At 48.6% G+C, this 20,506-nt stretch overlaps 1 pseudogene; it reads right to left on the reverse strand.

Moving 5' to 3' along the window:
* Positions 1-20,506, reverse strand: part of LOC129650986 (liprin-alpha-1-like) — a 30,048-nt pseudogene that overhangs the window by 9,347 nt on the left and 195 nt on the right.

Raw genomic sequence — 20,506 nt, forward strand, 5'->3', positions numbered from 1 at the left:
ACCGGTGCCCTTGTGCAAACACACACCCCTCCACAAGACCTACTGATAGAACTGGCCACCCAGCAACACCCGTGCCTCAACCTCACAGCAGACAGTGGAGTCTGCTTCACCAGCCACACTCCACACGAGCAATGCAGGCTTCCGGCCACAAACAACGGCCCTGGGAAGCTGAGATTCTCTGCCTGGAGCTCTCCCCTGAGGAGGGCTTCACTCCAGACGAGCTGGTGCAGAGGGCCCTCCAACCCTCCCTCAGGGTCGCTGCTTGCAGGTGACGACCCTCCCAGAGAAGGCGAGCTCCCCTGCTCTGGGCAGTTCCCCCCGCCTCTCACAGGGTGACCATCCCCGGCCGTGGCAGGAGAGTGACGGTCACCGTGCGCAGGGCTGCAGGTCAGGTGACCACATGTGCCCTCCATCGAGTGCTGCCTGGCTCACGACGGGAGCTCAGCAGGTGGGGGTCTGAATGAGGACAGGGTCAGTCACAGGAGGTGACAGACAGTCTCCTGAGAGGAGACCCCTGAGAAAAAGGGAGGGACCCTCAAGAACAAATCCGAGAGGCACGGAGCCATAACCATCAGGAACGCGTCCCAGACTGGGCAGACCTCTAGCAAGAGCAGGAAGAAATCTCCCACAGGAGTCAACACATAGAGACGGATGTTTTTTAAAATCACTGAGGTCACTGAACTCTTCTACCCCGGCACCTGAAGTTCACCACTAAACACAGGCACCGAATCCAGTGGGATTCCTTTACAATCATCCTTGCAACTCTTTGAAGACAAGAGGCGCAGGGCTCCTGAGACTAACGACGAGGCGCACAGGCCCCTTACTTGCGGGCATCCCTGATGTCCTCGTAGCTGGCTCTGTGCTGTGACCCCCTGTCCAGCCGGTCTAGCCGAAGGAACCGCAGCAAGGCGGGGGTCGAGGCTTCACATTTGATGGCGGTCTTGTCATCTTGTACCTCTTCTGGTATAGGTGGCAGCTGAGGGAGTGAGGTAAGTGTAAAACTGGCTAACGATAGACTGTGTCAAAAAAGGCAATCACACAGGCTTTACATTATAACCAGAAACTTATTTGAAAACATATTAGCGATGCTATCCGCCAAGTACAAAAAAATGTGTTGTTCTAGCTTAATGCCATCTTAAAGGACTGTCTTGTTCAAGAGAAGCAGGGCCATGGGGCAGCGAGAGCACCCTACTGAGTGCAGAGATCCTGGCCAGGAGCCTCCCTGCAGCCAGGCTCCGCCCTCCTTTGCATCCAGAGACCAGATGGCCCCGACAGGCAGGACAGCGGAGCCACGCCAGCACTGTGAACCCTGCATGGCATGAACTGCCCTGATGAAAGGACTGTGTTCATCGCCAGATGCTGCTCAGGAGCACTACTAGCAAGAGTAAGAAACCTCTCAGCAAAGCCGTCCAGACCTTTCTGTTTGAAGGAGAAAAGGAAACAGCTTGTACCACCACCCAAAATCATGTTTAGTGATGATGCAGGTTACTGAACCCATGACAGCAAGTGAAGTACAGAAAAGGTACCTAACCCCTCCATGCGAACACCATGTGTCTGGCTTGTATTTCTCAGTAACATACAGACTGGGGGCTACACACTGAAGTACTTGCAGTTTGAGTGTAGTTCGCTCACTGTGGTTTACATAAAGTAAACTGCTGCTGCTAAGTCACTTCAGTCGTGTCCGACTCTGTGTGACCCCATAGACGGCAGCCCACCAGGCTCCCCCGTCCCTGGGATTCTCCAGGCAAGAACACTGGAGTGGGTTGCCATTTCCTTCTGCAATGCATGAAAGTGAAAAGTGAAAGTGAAATCGCTCAGTCGTGTCCGGCTCGTAGCGACCCCATGGACTGCAGCCTACCAGGCTCCTCCGTCCTAGGTCTTCACTAAGAACTGATTGGTTTCAACCTAGAGGGGTGGGATGGGGAGGGAGATGGGAGGGAGGTTCAAAAGGGAAGGGATGTATCTGTACCTATGGATGGTTCATGTTGAGGTTTGACAGAAAAGAACAAAGTTCTGTAAAGCAATTACCCTTCAATTAAAAAATAAACTAATTAAAAAAAATGATCTCGCCTGGACTCCCAGCTTTTCCGCTGGTCCTGGGTCTGAAGACAGGAAAGACAGTGGTGGCAACAGTGTGGGGAACAGATTAACCCCTTCGGGGTCCAGACAGGTCTCACTTATACAGTTGCTACTGGGTGTGCGAGCCTGGGCACGGTGCCCGGCCTCTCGAAGCCTCAGTGTCCATGTCTGCTGAATGGGGATAACAGCAGCCTGGACCTCACCTGGGTGTCTGCGGGATTACATGACAGACTCGGAAAGCATTTGACACGGTGCCTGGCGCACAGAGTCACCTGCACACTGCTACCCACCATCATTAAATTGGCTTCCTCCAAATCTAACATCTATGGCTCTGAGTCAGTCATTTGTTTTTAAAAAACTCTAAGCGGAGATTCCATGGTAGTCCAGACATTAGGACTTGGCATTTTCACTGTCGGGACACCAGTCTGATCCCTGGTTGGGGAACTAAGATCCCATAAGCTGTGCAGCATGGCCAAAAAAATAAGTAAAGAAAATTTTAAAAGTAATAAATAATACTATGTCTACTATAAATAAGCATGAGATGATTAGAAGGCAAACAAGTGGGATATAGGCAAACTGTTACAATGGTCCCAACGAATGACCTATTTCCAACAGAACCATCAACATATTTTAAGTGGTGGGTGAGTTTCATTACTTCCATTAAAATGTCAATTCTTCACCAGTACATAACCACACAGTGTTCATTCACGTAAAATGATAAGGACTCTCTAATACTTCACAGAGAAACAAAGGCATGCTAAATTACTAAATAGTTTACCTTTTAACAATGCTTCCTTAAATCACTAGGCTGATAGATGCATGCAAAGAAAGGAAGAGAAACCAGATTTATTGTGACTTTGAAACTAAAACTTCAAGAATCAGCATAGACAAACACAGTATAGCAAAAATGATGGCAAACATAGAAGTGAGATGACGATTTAGAGAACGTGTAACTGGAAACAGAACATTTTTTTTGACCACAGAAATTAAATAAGCTATTCAAGATTTACTAAACACTATAAATTATTACTCAGGAAGATACAATTCTATTACAACATCATGATTTATTAAAGCACAGCATTCTCTACAATAAAGGGCCTTAACAGTTGTCTCTTCTCAGCCAAACTTCTCTATACGTTAGTTTCTCTTAATAAAAAAGATGTTATACTTTAAAATAGTGATTTAACTGATGAGGAAGTTACCATAATACCTATTTTAACACTGAACAAATCTAACCACCTATTGGATATTAATGTAAAATGCTTACCTAGAATTTGATTTAAAATTTCTCAAAATAAATTGATTAAAGCAGGTGCCCTGTGAAAATATGTAAGAATGGAAGCTAGCATAATAGCAGGTGCAGTCTTTACATTTTATTCACCAGAGAAGATAGTTTTTTAAAGAGTCTAGTAGAGACATTAACTGTGCAAAAGCTGATGAGATTTATAGTCTTAAATACAAGCACCAACATAGAAAGGATATTGTGTCAAAAGTCCATTAATTCTACACTTAAGAAGATCATTTCTATAGGTAAGGATAATCTCATTTATGAATTACACATGATATGTAGTTGAGGATCCATCTACATTACGCTTCTAAGTACATAGTGATAGGCTAATTCAAACTTACTGCTCTGGGGGAAAAACACCATTTAATGAGACATGAAGACAAAGCACAAACCCGACTAAGCACACCCACAGCATTGCTATGACCAGAGCAGGTGGGAGGACGGGGAAGGGGAGATGGATGGGTAAACTACAGCCTCGGGGGCGAGGGGGGGCAGTGGTGGGAAGCTGCGCTCTGAATTGACAACCACTAAGCAGACAACAGGATGAGCCAGGAAATCAAAACCAATGATGAAAGCAGACGCACCGTCAGAGAACTCCAACAACAGGACAAAATATACACAACTGTTCTTTTACAAATACTCGGAAGGAAATCAAGCATGAAACCACAGAGAAATCGTCAAAGAATTTTAAATATCAACGAATTAGCCAATGATGCAAATTAGAAAAACAGTGTCTCCAAAGACCACACAATGGACTAGTTACCACTTCACATGCCGCTACAATGATTCACACTTAATTTAATGATATGCTGACTAACAATGCAGCTAACATGAAGTGGGTGGAACACCAAAAAAGGGACAATACAAGTGCAGTGACAAAGCAGAGTGTTGTGAACCTGATTTCATGGGTAAACAGCGATGCACTCACAAAACCTAAGCAAGCAGGGAAGAAAGCTGGGACACGTGCTTCAGAGCTGCACACTCTGTCACCAAAAGCCCTAGGTCGTCATCCCGTTTTCAGACTCGGAAGAGTGAAGAAGCCCGACCTCTTCCCTGGGGCCCTGGGGCACGGGCTTTTAACCTGGTTTCACACGCAGAGCTGGCCTGAGCGCACGGCCAGGCCCATCAGCAAGCAGACCAGTTTAGATTCCTGGTTTGGTTCCCGCCGCACGCCCTGCACCCTGCAGCCAGGCATCCCCAGTGGGAAATGTGCTGCCCGGTTTCCACACGCCGTGAGAGCTGCCTATGGTTACTCTCACGAAGCGGTCTGCTCCCTGAGAACAGCAACTTCCTGCAGCTGCTGTGCCCAGCACAGGCCAGGCCCAGCGTTACAGAGGCAGGCTCTGGCTGAGTTCATGATGACGTGCTAAGCCGGTGGTCCAAATATCAAGACTAATTTGTCGCTGTGCGATTATGGAATGATCTTGCTCAGTTGTGTCCAACTCTTGGCGACCCCATGGACAGTGGCCTACCAGGCTCCGTGGTCCATGGGATTTTCCAGGCAAGGATACTGGAGTGGGCTGCCATTTCCTTCTCCAGGGGATCTTCCCAACCCAGGGATCATACCCGGGTCTCCTGCATTGCAGACAGATGCTTTACCGTCTGAGCCACTAGGGAAGCCCGATGAAAGACTAGGCAGTTTTAAAAATCTTAGACCTCTGAGCGTAGCAAATGTACCTGATTTTCTTCTGGGTAAAAAGAGAAAAAACAAACAAAGAAAAGAAAAATAGTGTGCTCGGGGAGGGACGCGGCATGGAGGAGGCCGACACATACCAGAGTCATGATGCCCTGCTTGTCTACCTTCCGTGCAGGGCTGTGCCGCCTCCTTCGGGGCTTGGAGCGCCCTCTGATGCGCGTGCAGGAGCCGGCATGCGAGGAGGCGGGATTCAGGTTGAGGGAATTCAAGGATTTCAAACGACGAAGGTTGCTTGAGCTCCCCTTGCCCACCCTGCTCTCAATCCCCTTGGCCCGCTGCTCTGTGTTCTCCTTCTTTTCTTGGATCAACCTAAAATAGAATAAAATCATCACCTGCCTTTGTCAGCAGAGGAATGTGTCTGGACAACAAATTTGGGCTTGCATTCTGTGTCACGATTAGCAAATTCCAGGAACAGTTGCTCAATTAACATCTCAGCAAAAAGGTTCAACTCTCCCTCTTTGGAATATTCTCAAACTTAGAATAACTTATCATTGAGTCTTACAAAGTGGCCCCCGATCATTCACGTTTGATTTGACTTATTTACTCTATCTAACATTCTGATGGGGTCTGGGTGGTGACTCTCTCTGTGTCAGAAGACACCTGAATTGACAACCTTTACCTTCCCTGCTCTCAGGGCAGAGATGCACGTCAGTGCTTCAGGTCTTTTCCATTGGGAATCGGGAACTCTGTATAACCAAAACAGCGATTCACGAGTAAGCTGGAGTTTCTAATCACGAGTCTCCAGACCAGATGAAGGGTTGAGTTGATCTTTTAATTTTTTTTTAAGGTTGTATATGTACAAACGCATCACTTGATGAAGTTCTCCACCAGCTTTGTGTGAGTTTCTGGATTCATGTCAATGTGCTGCATTAACCTAGAATTCACAGTTACTGCTCTTCTCCCCTAATGTGTCGTGGATGATTTTATATACAGGTTAAATACATGATTATGCAAATAAAATGGTTTTCAAATTAAAATACAAGATCCTTACAGGTAGTAAACTCTTCAGTTTCACTTCTACTTATACATCTTGAAAGTTTTTCACTGTTGACAAGCTGATAGACAGAATTTACCTTTTACATCAAGTCAACTTGTTGCATAAGAAAAAATCACTTTTACCTGACCACTTGCTGTAAAAACAAAAATATTAATATATAACCGTTCCAAATTTCCTATGGGGATGGGGAAAGACAGTCTTTCTGAGCTTGTCTGTGGCTCAAACACGGCCCATAAGGCAGTCTGTCTCGGCATCAAAAGTGCAGGCGGCACCATCTGCGTTTGCTGGCTGTGCCGTTCACCCCTGCCTTTTGCCCGAGCCCCCCGCACTCGACCGGCAGAAACAGGCACCTCGGCCAGGGCTGACGGGACGAGAACAATCTGAGCAGCAGCTCTGCCAGGTCCTGTGCAGGGTCACCGGCCTGCGGCCACTCTGAACGTGGACTCGGGACGGGAGGCACAGGTGCGCGGGTGTGGCACCAGGCAGGCCTCAGGGCCCCCAGCCACCCCGCTGCACCCAGACCCAAGGCCCCCTGCTCACCACAAGGCAGGCCTTTGGGTTCTATCCTGTTTTGTAAACTGTTAGAACTGCCAAGACTGTGTCTAAAGAAAACATTTTAAATATATTGATGAGATGAGAAAAACTCAAACACATGTCCTGAGAGTAACATACAGTAACATATCACTATCTTACAACAAGCCAATCTTCACACTGTATTAAGTTAAAAAGGAAATGCAGATCTGAGTGGGAATTTGCCAACCCCAGAACCCCAGCTTTTCTGTTCCAGGTTGCTTTTCACCAGAACGTGGGAGGCTCCGAGGGACACACGAGGGCGAACCCTCAGTGCCGGAGGATGCACGGGCCGCAGGAGACACCGCCTCGGCACCTCACCCACCTTGGGGCCCAGAGCCGAGAGGGGGACACCCCACAACACCCGCCCCCGCAGAGTGCCGACACCACACTGTGGACAGAATGCCCTGGCTGACTGAGCTCTATAATCAAGGGCAAGCTCAGAACTGAAACTTCTGGAAGCAGACCTGAAGTCCGTTTTCTTACTAAGGAACACTCAGACTTCTCTAAGCAGAAGACAGCTCCTCAGAGGAACCGAGTTTCTGGGGAGTTGGGCTCAGGCACACCCACCGGATCTCTTCGTTGATCTTGTCCAGCTGCTCCTGAATCAACACGGCCAGAGTCTCGGCATCGGCCTGCCCGCTGGGCGACAGCAGAGAGGCCGAGCTGAAGAGGGTGACCCCGTCACCCTCGCCGTCATACACTCCCTCGTCACTCTCGAATGCCTGGGCCACGTTGGCTAGCACGCTGGCTTGCTGCCCGTGCTCCCGGTCCTGATCCTTCAGGGGCTGCACCTGGGCACGACAGGACCACGTCTCGTCAGCGACATTCTGGGCAGCTCAAGTCTATCAGGAACTGAACACAATTTTACATGGAAGCCCTGACTTTGGGCAAATGGGCCATGCTTATGAGACACTGCCATCTCTTAAGCGAGCAGTACTGAAGAAACGGGCAGGAGGAGAATCCAGTTCCTAGATGGCCTGGTGACACTCAGGTCTTAGTGTGGACAGAAGGCAATCCTATGAGGTTATTCACAAGGGTGGGCTGATGGAGTCAGAGACAAAAACCGAAAATTAAAAAAATACATTCATGCTTCCGTCAGCCAGGCTGAAGGAAAATTAGAAAAAAATCCTTCAGCTCTGCAGCCGCTGGGTCCCCCTCAGCGGTCATCACTGGTCCTAGTTCACCGGGGAGTGCCGTCCTCGCGGGTTCCCAGCCCTCCATTTCCCAGGCTGGTCTGAACACGCACAGACAGGAGCGAGCAGGGGCAGCCAGGGGATGGGAGGGCCAGCCCCCCGCGGCTCTCTTCTCGGGGCACAGGCCCTTGGGCTGTTCTGGGGATGGCCCCTCACACCGCGAGGGTGGCTCTGTCATCTGAGATGCACGGGAGAGTGCCTGCTGGGCCCCGTGCCGCCCTCTCGCTCTCAAACCTCACACCCTTCTCTCCACAAGTCTCCCCCCACTGCCCCACTCTCACCCACGTCCTGCCTTGATTTCCCAGATATGACCTCAAAGCAACCAAGGGGCAGCCTCGAGGTGCTGGCTTGCCGGCTCCCTGTCCCCCGTGGCCAGTACCCGCACCCGCTGTCTTTGTCACGACCCCTCCCCAGGGCTGGGCCACCCCTTTTTGAGCCCATGGAAATAAAACCTGTCACGGCTTCCCCAATAAGGCATCGGCATTCAAATATTTTTAAAGCAAAACAAAAATTGACTTTGAATTGGCTTAGTCATAAACAGCATCCCAATCGCAACAGCCTCTGAATAGCAGTTCTGAAAGTAAGGAAGTGCACCCCCGATCAGGAGACCTTGTCCTCTCTGCCTAAGCAGGGAGGGAGCCTCACTGCAGGTCTCAGGATGGGAGTCAGAACCACAGCCCCCCGGGAGCCCGCGTGTGAGGCTCTGCAGTCAGGCCCAAGAACACAGGTATGGTGGGGACAGTACTGACACTTGAGGCTGGACCTGGGATCCCCACTCCATTTCCTGAATGGTCTGCATCACTGTGTGGCCAACCCTTCTGGGAAACCTCTCTCAGGACTCTCTGATGCGAGCCCCCACCATCGCCCTTTCCTGACAGGCCTTCTGTCACAGCAGAACTATGGTTCTCCTCCTGCCTAGGAGCAGCCATCCTACACACACACACCATGTCTGGACCAGCAGTTGGGCATGTGGGACTCCAGCGCCATGTCCGAGGCAAGCACCTCCACAGCTGGGCACCATAGGCCTCAGGCTGTCACCCTTAGGTTTGTCTGAGGGGCACTAGTAAGGTCCAACTGTATCCCGAGCAGCTCCCCGGCCTGGCTGGTCAGAGCAACAAGCAGCCTCTTTGAACGTGGGGACCCCCTGGCCCCTGCCCACCACCTACGGGTGACCACATCTGGCCCTGCTCCCAAGGTTGGGTGCCTGGACCAGCAGACAGGGCTATACACACACACTCGACGGCAGAGACCTGAGCGGCAGAGACAGCAGAACTGGCCCCCGCCCAAGCCACGTCTCTGGCCCGGACGCGGCCTCCCCATCAGCACACGCACCCACAGCAGCTCCTTCTTGTTCTCCTCCAGTTGGGCCTCCATCTGGCGCAGCCTCTCCTTGATGTTACGGTGTCTCTCTTCCACCTGTCGGCCAAGAACAGCGTCAGCTCCGCTCGCAACGACCCTGTCCTGATGACACGCGGGCTGTGACCGCAGGGGTGGCAAGCGGGCTATGCTCTGTGCAGACCACTGGCTCCGGGTTCGCGGGGGGCACGCCCGCTCGCCTGCTCACGCAGCCAGCGCAGCTTCGCGTGTGACACGTGGCTGACGGAGGGTGATGGTGACCGGCTCGTGAGAGGAGACGTGCTCGCCCCCGCCCCGGGCCCCGCACCCGCGGCCGCTGCACAGCCTCCTCAGACTGCCTGTGGCGAGCCAGCGCGGGCAGGGCAGTGGCAAGCACGGGACGCACAAGAGCACACATTCTACCTTCCTAAGCTGGGAGGTCAGTTCCAACAGTTTAGCCTCCTTAGTGACAGAGCTTCCGGAAGACCAAAGTTCAGACTACAAGGCCGACCGGGGACAGACAGCAGAGATGTCAGGGGAGAGAAGAAACCAACCCTTGAGAGGAAGATCACAGGCAGAAGGGTGCCCCCTAGGCGGCTGTTAGTGATCCTGCTCTGGGAGGGTTTGGGAGCACCCGGCACCACCGGCCTCCCGCGAATGGCAGGCCCCTCAGCCGCTCACTGAGCTCTGGGCAACGCTCCGGACAGCCGCACCAGCACAGGCCCACCTCTCCATGCCCAGCCAGTACCCACCAGCAGTGTGGGGCAACACCTTTCCCACCAGAAGGACGGGGTGGCTGGCGGGCTGTGGGGAACATGCCCCCAGCAGCGCCACGGGTCCGGGACGCGGCCTCTCACCCGTGGGCTCCCGGGGACTGCAAGCTGGGAGTGGGGCCCCGGGTCTGCACCGTGCCCCGCTGTGACTTACTCAACAATGTATGAATCAAGACTTAAAACTGTGTTCATTACAGAGCTATTTTGGCCATCTCTTAAACGAGAATGGGATTTTTCTAGCTCTCTATCCTGCTAGGCTTTGAGGTGCTGACTGAACTCTGAGCAGCAGTGACTTGGAGCTGAAGCGTCCTGGGGACACTCAGAACACAGGACAAAACTGGAGGGAAATTAACGGAGGGATGACACGGGAGCCGGGACTGTCTGACACTCAGGGCGTGCTCCCATCTCAGCCGGGCAGCACGCTCCCCGCGGCTGCGCTCCTTTGTGGACTGAGCAGCACGGGGAGGGGCACGGTGGGACAGCATGGAACAGGCCCTCCCCGCGCCAGCCCCGCAAGGACCCAGAGCAGCACCTTGGAGAGCGCGGCCACCCGCTGAGCCAGCTCAGCCTCCACTTCTGGCAGCGTCTCCGCCCTGGGCAGCGTCTGCTGCAGCTTCTGCTCCTCCAGCTCCAGGTGCTCCTGCAAAGGTCGGTTTTTATCCTCCTCCTACAAAGGGAGAGCAGAGCATCCAAACAGGCCAAGTGGTGTAGCCGCTGCCGTTTTTAGTAAGCTGAGACAAAACCTAAATGCACGTGTCTACTGGATTAGTTCTGTTTCGGAAGCTGCGTCACGGGAATTTTTCTCTCTGTTCCTGGGCTTGGTCTCAGTGGGCAGAACACCTCCTGCCAGAGTATTTGCTTTTCCTAAACGTCCCCATGAATAGTATGAAAAGGCAAAATGATAGGATACTGAAAGAGAAACTCCCCAGGTCAGAAGGTGCCCAATATGCTACTAGAGATCAGTGGAGAAATAACTCCAGAAAGAATGAAGGGGTGGAGCCAAAGCCACAAGAATATCCAGCTGTGGATGTGACTGGTGATAGAAGCAAGTTCCGATGCTGTAAAGAGCAATATTGCATAGGAACCTGGAATGTCAGGTCCATGAATCAAGGCAAATTGGAAGTGGTCAAACAAGAGATGGCAAGAGTGAATGTCGACATTCTAGGAATCAGCGAACTGAAAAGGACTGGAATGGGTGAATTTAACTCAGATGACCATTATATCTACTACTGCGGGCAAGAATCCCTCAGAAGAAATGGAGTGGCCATCATGGTCAACAAAAGAGTCCGAAATGCAGTACTTGGATGCAATCTCAAAAACGACAGAATGATTTCTGTTCATTTCCAAGGCAAACCATTCAGTATCACAGTAATCCAAGTCTATGCCCCAACCAGTAACGCTGAAGAAGATGAAGTTGAACGGTTCTATGAAAACCTACAAGACCTTTTAGAACTAACACCCAAAAAAGATGTCCTTTTCATTACAGGGGACTGGAATGCAAAAGTAGGAAGTCAAGAAACACCTGGAGTAACAGGCAAATTTGGCCTTGGAATACGGAATGAAGCAGGGCAAAGACTAATAGAGTTTTGCCAAGAAAATGCACTGGTCATAACAAACACCCTCTTCCAACAACACAGGAGAAGACTCTACACATGGACATCACCAGATGGTCAACACCAAAATCAGACTGATTATATTCTTTGCAGCCAAAGATGAAGAAGCTCTATACAGTCAGCAAAAACAAGACCAGGAGCTGACTGTGGCTCAGACCATGAACTCCTTATTGCCAAATTCAGACTTAAATTGAAGAAAGTAGGGAAAACCACTAGACCATTCAGGTATGACCTAAATCAAATCCCTTATGATTATACAGTGGAAGTGAGAAATAGATTTAAGGGCCTAGATCTGATAGACAGAGTGCCTGATGAGCTATGGAATGAGGTTCGTGACATTGTACAGGAGACAGGGATCAAGACCATCTCCATGGAAAAGAAATGCAAAAAAGCAAAATGGCTGTCTGGGGAGGCCTTACAAATAGCTGTGAAAAGGAGAGAAGCGAAAAGCAAAGGAGAAAAGGAAAGATATAAACATCTGAATGCAGAGTTCCAAAGAATAGCAAGAAGAGATAAGAAAGCCTTCTTCAGCGATCAATGCAAAGAAATAGAGGAAAACAACAGAATGGGAAAGACTAGAGATCTCTTCAAGAAAATCAGAGATACCAAAGGAACATTGCATGCAAAGATGGGCTCGATAAAGGACAGAAATGGTATGGACCTAACAGAAGCAGAAGATATTAAGAAGAGATGACAAGAATACACAGAACTGTACAAAAACGATCTTCATGACCCAGATAATCACGATGGTGTGATCACTGACCTAGAGCTAGACATCCTGGAATGTGAAGTCAAGTGGGCCTGAGAAAGCATCACTACGAACAAAGCTAGTGGAGGTGCTGGAATTCCAGTTGAGCTATTCCAAATCCTGAAAGATGATGCTGTGAAAGTGCTGCACTCAATATGCCAGCAAATTTGGAAAACTCAGCAGTGGCCACAGAACTGGAAAAGGTCAGTTTTCATTCCAATCCCAAAGAAAGGCAATGCCAAAGAAAGCTCAAACTACCGCACAATTGCACTCATCTCACATGCTAGTAAAGTAATGCTTAAAATTCCCTAAGCCAGGCTTCAGCAATATGTGAACCGTGAACTTCCTGATGTTCAAGCTGGTTTTAGAAAAGGCAGAGGAACCAGAGATCAAATTGTCAACATCCGATGGATCATGGAAAAAGCAAGAGAGTTCCAGAAAAACATCTATTTCTGCTCTTTTAACTATGCCAAAGGCTTTGACTGTGTGGATCACAATAAACTGTGGAAAATTCTGAAAGAGATGGGAATACCAGACCACCTGATCTGCCTCTTCAGAAATTTGTATGCAGGTCAGGAAGCAACAGTTAGAACTGGACATGGAACAACAGACTGGTTCCAAATAGGAAAAGGAGTACATCAAGGCTGTATACTGTCACCCTGTTTATTTAACTTATATGCAGAGTACATCATGAGAAACGCTGGACTGGAAGAAACACAAGCTGGAATCAAGATTGCCGGGAGAAATATCAATAACCTCAGATATGCAGATGACACCACCCTTATGGCAGAAAGTGAAGAGGAACTAAAAAGCCTCTTGATGAAGGTGAAAGTGGAGAGTGAAAAAGTTGGCTTAAAGCTCAACATTCAGAAAATGAAGATCATGGCATCTGGTCCCATCACTTCATGGCAGATAGATGGGGAAACAGTGGAAACAGTGTCAGACTTTATTTTTCTGGGCTCCAAAATCACTGCAGATGGTGACTGCAGCCATGAAATTAAAAGACGCTTACTCCTTGGAAGGAAAGTTATGACCAACCTAGATAGCATATTCAAAAGCAGAGACATTACTTTGCCAACAAAGGTCCGTCTAGTCAAGGCTATGGTTTTTCCTGTGGTCATGTATGGATGTGACTTGGACTGTGAAGAAAGCTGAGCGCCAAAGAATTGATGCTTTTGAACTGTGGTGTTGGAGAAGACTCTTGAGAGTCCCTTGGACTGCAAGGAGATCCAACCAGTCCATTCTAAAGGAGATTAGCCCTGGGACTTCTTTGGAAGGAATGATGCTAAAGCTGAAATTCCAGTACTTTGGCCACCTCACGCGGAGAGCTGACTCATTGGAAAAGACTCTGATGCTGGGAGGGACTGGGGGCAAGAGGAGAAGGGGACGACAGAGGATGAGATGGCTGGATGGCATCACTGACTCGATGGACATGAGTCTGAGTGAACTCTGGGAGTTGGTGATGGACAGGGAGGCCTGGCATGCTGCGATTCATGGGGTCGCAAAGAGTTGGACACGACTGAGCACTGATCTGATCTGATCTGATCTGAAACGTCCACAAAGAAGTCTTTAAAAAAAAAAAAAGTTCTTATATATTAAAGAAGATCAGTTTTCTGTACAAGCATATTCATTCTTATTGACAAGTTAAGGGAATAAGGGTTCAGTACTGACCCTTCTTAAAACATCACCAGAATCATCATTTGAAGGGAACCCTACCGACCGCAGATGGCCACGGGCTTGTAAGCCACAACACGGCTTTCATCTTCTCTGAAATACAGACCTGATCAGAGTGTGCCTGGTGAAATGCCAGTCAACTAATATTTGTAAATGCACGATTATTCTTTTAACAGATCTTCTTACTCTGAAAAACTTTCAATGTAGAACATTTAGATTCTTGTTTGAAAAAGAAAAAAAATTAAGTTATCTATACGCTCGGGTTCCTGAGAGGTTAGCATTTGCTTCTAAGCAGTTTTCTTATGCTTTCTGTGTGGGTATTACTCTATGTACACACATAAACAATATGATATGCTTTAAAACCCTCAGAAAACAACAGCATATGGTACATAGTATTTTCTTATCTGCCTTTTACAGCCATTATTTTGTATATCGTAATGCTCTTAATTAGCATTTCGCATCATAAATTTCAATGGCTTTCTAGGATTTTATTTTTGTGGTGGGGCCAATGATACACTTTGTCACACACACCAGACTGACTCACTTTGTTTTGGAGAAGCCAGATTTGGTTTTCCTGGGTAAGTCCTGATTATCTGAGACCACACGGGAACAGGAGCGAGTAAAGCTCACCAAACCATAGGAAGTACACACCCTAATCAGACTGGAGCTCTAACCCTGCCTTTTGTCACAGAGACCCCAGTTCCCAACAGGCAGCCAGCTGCCCTGAAGTTCCCTGCTGCTCTCTGCTCTTTCAGGAAAAATGCTAACAAGCCAACAGATTCAAGTCAAGTAAAACAAAAGAGTCAGGAGTGGAATTCCACAAAATGGTTAAACCAAATCCCAAACCATTCAAACCTGTAAGTTGCAGTCACCCTCAGTTTTTAAACATTGTATTTCTTTTCAGTACAGTTGATTTATCATGATGTACATCCACACTTTCGAGCACAGTATTTTCAGGTCATAAGAACTTTACACTGGGACTTGATTTCCAACATGGGAGTCACATGAAAAGGTCTTTACCTTCCTTCCTCAGTATTCACTACTATAAAAGTCAGACACAGGTCAGTAAAGGCCATTACCTGTCGATGCAGAGAATCCTTATTTGTGATTTCATTTTCAGGTTTATCATCAAGGTCATGCACAGAGGAGGCTTTGCGCTGTGCGGCAAGGTAGCGTTTCTCAAGTGTAGTGATTCTCTTCTCCATGTCCTCCTTCTGGGCCATGGCCTACACCGGGCATTACAGAGGAGAAAAGTAAGTCATTATCATGGAATACTCCAGCACACTTAAGAGTAAAAAAGCTGGACTAAATCCTAAGTTTCAAATCAAACACAAAATTAGCATCCTCAAAAGTAAACTACTAGACATGGCAGTTTTCTTAGACGTGAGCAAAATCGCGCGTACCTCAAATGTCACATTTGCCACAATGGCACCCATCTGTCTTAATGTCTGTCTGGCCACTCGATTTACCAAGCTTCTTTTCTACATAATAAACCCAAACAGCAAACAAAAAGTACACTAAACTACCCTGTCATTGCAAGAATTCCAGGAGGGAAGGGATCTGGCATGAAACGAGGACCTCTGTCTCCTACACCATACAGGCGTGCTTGACCCAGAACAGGGAGGGACCTTCAACAGATCCAACAGGGAGCTCTGAGGTTCATTTCCTCAGGTAAAGTGGGAAAAATCTCATGCAATTTCCTCAAAATTAAAGTAAGAATATCAATGAGTGGAAACACAAGTCAAAGTGTAACACAACTGGAAGCAGCCTTCTCAAGCCTAGTTCTTCTAAAGCAGAGTTACACCACATGTGTGAAACGCTCACACCAGGACCAGAACTTGCTGCCGGTGCAGCTCCTGTCCGCCAGCTCAAACTCCATTTCAGGTCCCTCCGTAGTCACTAAGTAACCAATGTAGTCCTGACATTAAAAGTGAAAGGTTCTAAAAACGCTTTTTCCAGAATTCTCTACATATTAAACTCTGCCACCTAATCTCCTCCTATTGCCAAAGAGTAATGTGAACAGGTTATACAAAGATGTGCAAATATTTCTGTTTTGAGTTCTCACACAGAATTACTCACACCAAGCTACTAAACAAGTCCACCTGCTGGAAAACATGTTGGAGGGGTTCTCTCTGAGACGGTCTCACGGTGGAGGGGTGGGGCAGGGTGGGCTGTCTGCCTGTGTACAAAGGAAAGCTGAGGAGGAGGCCTGAGCCCCCAACACTCTTCTGTTTTCACAATCACTGTTAGGTAGTTTCTCATAAATCATGATACCCGCAGACATGACCACCAGAAGCATCATGATTCTACATGGTTACACAGCACGGGCCTGAGGATCTGAGGGTGAGCAAATGCCACTCGTCTTGTCTGACCGCCGTATCACTGTCACACATCCCTTCAAGGAGCGGAACCTCAGAAACTAGAGAAGATGGCCAGGCAAGCTGCCTCAGCAGAGCCCACACAGCATGCTCCCATCTCTCCGAGAGAACGGGCTCCACAGACGTCACCAGGCTCGCCTGAGTGAATCAGAAGGAAATTTCAGCATCATCGGGAATACATTCAACAGGCAGGTAGGGGGATGAACTGGGAGACTGGGGTTGACACATATACACTACTGATACTATGCATAAAGTCAACAATGAGTAAGGACCTACTGTACAGCACAGGGAACTCTACTCAGTGCTCTGTGGTGAAGTTAATGGGTAGGAAATCTAAAAAAGGAGATGTGTGTGTGTGTGTATATATATGTGTATATTTATGATTGATTCACTTTGCTGTACAGCAGAAATTGACACAGCAGTGTAAAGCAACTATACTCAAATCAATGAATGAATGGATGAATGAACTTTTTAAAAAGGAACACACTAGGCCCCCTAGAACTTGTAGAAATGAGCAGCCCACACCCAGGGTGCAGCACAGCGCTAGGGCTACCCTTATGTTGGTCCACTGCCAACGGACCGCCTGGACCAGGCCTCTTCTACCCCGAGACCTCGACGCAGAGGTGGGGAGGCAGCCAGTTGCGGTCTCGCCAGAGCTCTGCTCTTGCTCACGCAGCCATCCCCAGGCTGAGACCACCGGGAGAACAAGGGACCCACATTCCACCTCAGGACAACAGACACGTCCACCGTCACTCACTTCGCGCAGGTCCCGCTCTAGTTTCACGTTTACTTCCTCGGACTTGAGGAGGTCCTTCCTGGCCGTGTCCAGGTCCTCCTCCATCTCTGTCACCTGGGCAGAGAGGGCTGCCAGAAGCTCCTTCATCTGGCTCAGGAGCTCCTTCATCTGGCTCTCCCGCAATTGGTTGTTTATGATTTCCTGGAGCTGGATCACCCGAGCCAGAGAGCCGTCGCGGGTTCTCTAAGGGGGAAAGGAAGCCTTAGACAGCCTTGTTTTGGGAGGCAGGGAACACAGCACTTCCGGGCAACCGGTGAGGTCAAAACTGCCTTCTGTGCTCTGGAGCTCACACGACTGCCACAGTCTCACAGAACTACATGGTGCTTTGGTGAGAGGTCCCAACAGCCCTGCACAGACTGGATGGGAAGACGAGAACCAGATCGAGTGGGACCGGGGACTTGCCTTTCCATCGGCGCTTGGCATGTTTTCTTGCTTGGGATTTACATCAAGCACCCCGTCCATCAGTATCTTTTCCGGGTTTTTCTTCTCTTTAAGAATCATCAGCTAAAACCAAAAGTTTGAATCAGAATAAAGAAATAAGTCAAGACAGCAAAACTCCATTTGGAAAAACTCAACTCAAAACTGAAATACAGCATAAAAAGAAAATACATGGTGATGCTATCCATCCCAAAGAGAACCAGGTGATTAGAGTCAGAATTTTGTCTTCTACTGGACAAAGGGGTACTTAAGAGATCCTGCAGCTCTGAGCCACAAGTCTAGGTTACTAGTCATTAAAATAACCCAAGTGGGAGGGTCCTCAATCAGAAAGATAAATAACATCTGATGTCCACTACAGCCTTCATACTTCTTTTAAATGAAAGGATACAAATGACAAACCCTTCACGGAAATTACACGATGACTGATCAAACTTATCTCTTTATGTGTGGCACCTAATTCTTCTTCTAACAAACTACACCTTTCAAGTGCTCCTCGTAATCGCTCTCAACTGAAATAAAAGGGGCCGAGTCACTGTGTGTTGAAGTGTGTATATATGTTAGTGCATGTCTTAGTGTACACTCACCCTAATTTAACACGGCTACTGTAACAGAAGACATTTAATACATCTCATTGATCTTAACGTCAAGAAAATCTGCTTATTAACAGCTTTAAATTCTAAGTTAGAGAGGGAAAAAAAAGGTCCTAAAATAATCCTATTACCTAGTTTTTAATTGCAAATTGATATACAGAATACAATAAATCTTGAGACATTTATGCCAACTAATACTTTTTACCTGGGGCTTCCCAGGTGGATCAGTGGTAAAGAATCCGCCTGCCAATGCAAGAGGGCAGGTTCTATCCTTGGGTCGGGAAGATCCCCTGGAGTAGAAGATGGCCACCCACTCCAGTATTCTTGCCTGGGAAGTCCCAGGGAGAGAGGAGCATGGTGGGCTACAGTCCACAGGGTCGCAAAGACTTGGACATGACTGAGCATGTACACAGGCAACACTTTTTAACCATATAACATTCTGACTTCTTACAGAAAAAATGTATTTACAAGAATTCAAGAAGCTCAAAAGTCAACCAGTTACATAAATACATGCATCATCCACCTAACAAGGCAGCAAGTGTCCAAATCCAGGACGGCCGGGTGGCGGGTACCTTCTCGTCCAGGGCCTTGTGGTACTCAAACAGTGATTTCAGGGCCGTGAGCACCTCCACCTTGCTTCTCATGCCGGCCGGGGACTGCGCCTTCTGCTTGCCCATCTTCCTCCGGAGGGACGGCACATAGCGTGAAACCAGGCATTCCAGGTGCTCCAGCAGCAGCTGCAGGGCGGGGCCAAAGGAACACCTTCAACCTCATACTTGAATTCAGGGCCGATAACTCCTCTCAGCCTCATGCTAACACCGAAACCATGCTAAGGCAAGTCGCAATCCCGCCAGTTCAGTCGAAAGTTAGAGTGGACTTCCCCAGTGGCCTAGTAGTTAAGACTCCACACTTCTGCAGGGGTCCTGAGTTTTAATCCCTGGTCGGGGAACTAAGACCTCACACACACTGTAGCATGGACAAAAATGTAAGTTAAGAGAACTCCCCCCTCAAATGTACTAAAATTATATTAGCTCTCATCATCAATTTGAAGCAAAGTATGAGAACCCCGATCTGATCCACCCCGGTCTGCTCAGTGGGAAGATGTGAAAAATGACTTGAAAACCAGACAGAGTTTAAAGACAGCAACACGGAACCCAGTGGTGACCCCCGTGGGGCAACTGTCCACACGTGAGAATCCCCCTACTGACCCTGGTGTTGTTCCTTTCAGCTCTCATCTCGGCAATCTCTTTTCCTCTTGCTAGAAGCTGCTCTTGGCATGCACTGACTTCTTCCGTAGGTGATGCCAACTCCTAGAAAACAGTTAAATGAGTAAGTAACTAAATGCAAACACAAATTAAAAAGAGAGCGAGACTGAAGACTGACCCTGTCAAGTCTCTCCAGCCTCCACACAGAGGGTCTCCCTGCCCCTCCAGAGAAGAGGGGTCCGCTGACCCCAAGACCACACAGACCACCACAACTCAGACCAGCCTTTAGCCTCCACCTCGATCTGGCAGGCACGCGGCAGGGGAGAACCTGGAATCCAAGCCTGCCTTCTCAAGACCCAGGGAAGTCTGAGAAACTTTCCTAAACATAAACCTAACAACAAACTGGACAAAGAGGTTCTTAAACGACACACAGACCAGTGACCTAGAACCACTGGGGACAGGGCAGAAGAAAGGGAAGATCTACAAGGCCACCAGGCTTTGGAGTGTTCCTCTGGGAAAAAGGCTGATGGCACCCCACAGCCATCTGTTAGCCTGACCCCACTGAAGTCACACAGTCATTCAATAAACTGGTTAAAGGGTTAAATTCATGTTTTATGTATTTTATCACAATTTTCGTGCACACGGTGCCATCTACGTGGTGAACTTGCTCAAACTGAACCACACGGCATCTTTCATTCTTCTATTTTTCTTCACACACATAAAAAAATCCTGGGCTGCATATCCTCTACTACACACAGCATTCAGCACCTAGAACACTGCCCAACACTTGTAAGAGGCATGTAGTAGACATGTGAACTATGAGGGTGTATGTTATACATGTAAGCAGTAGGTAGCCATCATTAAAATACTGGACACACTGTTCTGTGCTTTGTAAGATGGGAGACGATAAGGGGCTTAGCCTTTCTGCTTCAAGGACTGACTCTATAGCTCAATCCACGTGCCCCAGTGACTCCTCCAGCCAGCGTTTCCCTTCAGAAGGTGGGGCCCCCGGCCATCCTCCACGCAGCACCTGCACAACCACTTACAAGGTCAACCTGCTGGGGTCGATCTTGCCCAGAAGACCAAAACGCCCTGGCTGGCAGGGACCCCCGGCAGGGCCCACAACCATG

The sequence above is a fragment of the Bubalus kerabau genome, chromosome 4, assembly GCF_029407905.1.
Source record: "Bubalus kerabau isolate K-KA32 ecotype Philippines breed swamp buffalo chromosome 4, PCC_UOA_SB_1v2, whole genome shotgun sequence".
NCBI classification, from domain to species: Eukaryota; Metazoa; Chordata; class Mammalia; order Artiodactyla; family Bovidae; genus Bubalus; species Bubalus kerabau.